This window comes from Phodopus roborovskii, unplaced genomic scaffold (genome assembly GCF_943737965.1).
Source record: "Phodopus roborovskii unplaced genomic scaffold, PHOROB, whole genome shotgun sequence".
Lineage (NCBI taxonomy): Eukaryota > Metazoa > Chordata > Mammalia > Rodentia > Cricetidae > Phodopus > Phodopus roborovskii.
Genome location: NW_026126603.1, coordinates 6620864 through 6622778, shown reverse-complemented (window position 1 = coordinate 6622778; position 1915 = coordinate 6620864). Strand labels below are relative to the sequence as shown.

Below are 1915 nucleotides of genomic sequence, written 5' to 3'. Positions count from 1 at the left end.
TTTGCCTAAACCATATCTTATGGAGGCTTTGCTTCACATTGCTTGCTCAACCTTTCTTAAAGTACCCAGGACCACTAGCCCAGGGATGGCATCACCCACCATGGACCCTCCTTCATTGACCACTAATTGAGAAAATTCCTTACATCTGGATCTTATAGAGGCATTTTCTCAATTGAGGCTCCTTCTTCTCTGATGACTCTAGATTGTGTCAAGTTGGCATAAAACCAGCCAGTACACAAGCACTAATGTGGGAAGTTGAAGTTCTGGGAGTTTGACATGATCCAAGGACTTGAAGAATGGATTAGTATTCCTCTTCTTCTTCCTCACACTCTCCTTCAACATAATCCATACCAGTTTCCTCATCACGCTTCTCTAGGGCAGCCATGTCCCCACAGGCCTCAGAGAACTCGCCCTCCTCCATGCCATCACCCACATACCAGTGCACAAGGCATGTTTGGCATACATCAGATCAAACTTGTGATCTAGGGGAGCCCAGGCCTCAGCAATGTGTTGCTCAGCATGCACACAGTTCTCTGAACCTTGGCAGGTCTCCTCCACATACCACAATTGGAAGGTGGTAATTGATGCTAACAGTGAAGCCTGTGGGGCACCAGTCCACAAACTGGATGCTACACTTGGTCTTGATGATGGCAATGAGCAGCACTGACATCTCTGGGAACCACATCGCCATAGTACAGCAGGCAGCAAACTCTGTATTTACCATAGCAAGGGTCACATTTCACTGGTTGGCTGGCTCAAAGCAGGCATTGGTGATCTCTGCTATAGAAAGCTGCTCATGGTAGGCTTTCTCAGCAGAGATGACAGGGGCATATGTGGCCAGAGGGAAGTAAATGTGAGGGTAGATACCAGGTTGGTCTGGAATTCAGTCAGGTCTATATTCAGGACCCCATCAAATCTGAGGGAAGCAATGATGGAAGACACAATCTGGGTAATAAGGTGGCTAAGGTTAGTGTAGGTTAGGTATTCAATGCCAAGGTTTCTACAACAGATTGCATAGATGGCCTCATTGTTTACCATGAAGGCATAATCAGAATGCTCCAGGATGGTGTGGGTGATGAGGATGGAATTGTAGGCCTCAACCATAGCTGTGGAAACCTGCAGTCTGAGTAAATAGAGAGTGCCAGCTTAGATGTCATTCGGTAATAAACAGGGAGCTGCTCCATCAGCAGAGAAGTGAACCCAGAGCTAGTTCCCTCGCCAAAGCTGTGGAAAACCAAGAAGCCCTGAAGACCTGTATGCTCTGGTCAGCCATCTTGCAAATTCAGTCCAACACAAGGACAACAATCTCCTTGTCAATGGTGTAGTGGACACAGGCCTAGTTATTGGCAGGATCTTTCTTGCCTGTGATGAGCTGTTCAGGGTGGGAGAGCTGGCAGTAAATACCAGTATGAATTTCATCAATAACTGTGAGTTCCAGGCCTACGAACACTGCCTGGGGCACATGCTTGACAGTGCCTGTCTCACTGAAGAAGATGTTAAAGGAGTCCTCTCTTCCCCCAATGGTCTTGTCACATGGCATCTGGCCAGATGCCATATTCCAGGCAGTAGAGCTCCCAGCAGGCATTGCTGATCTAAACAAGAGCCTGGCCAGTGTGGCTAGAGATGATGTATAGTAGCTATGGGTAAGGAGGCAAGCTGACAGGAGCAGACACTAGGTCCCAGTTACTGTTCCTGACAGCTGAGAGTTGAAGTAAGTTTCTGTCCTGCCCCACCCTGCAGCCATTCAATTCCAAAAAACACACACAGAGGCTTATATTAATTATAAACTGTTTGGCCCATTGCTTAGGCTTATTACTAACAAGCTCTTACAAGTAAAATTAACTCACAGTTCTTATCTATATTTAGTCATGTGGCTTGGTACCTTTTCTCAGTAAAACATTCTCATCTTGCTTCC

The 1915-nt window shown here is 46.6% G+C and overlaps 1 pseudogene; it reads right to left on the bottom strand.

Annotated features, from left to right (window-relative positions):
• Positions 1 to 301: 301 nt before the first annotated feature.
• LOC127237510 (tubulin alpha-1B chain-like) lies at positions 302 to 1555 on the bottom strand (annotated as a pseudogene).
• Between the last annotated feature and the right edge of the window lie 360 nt (positions 1556 to 1915).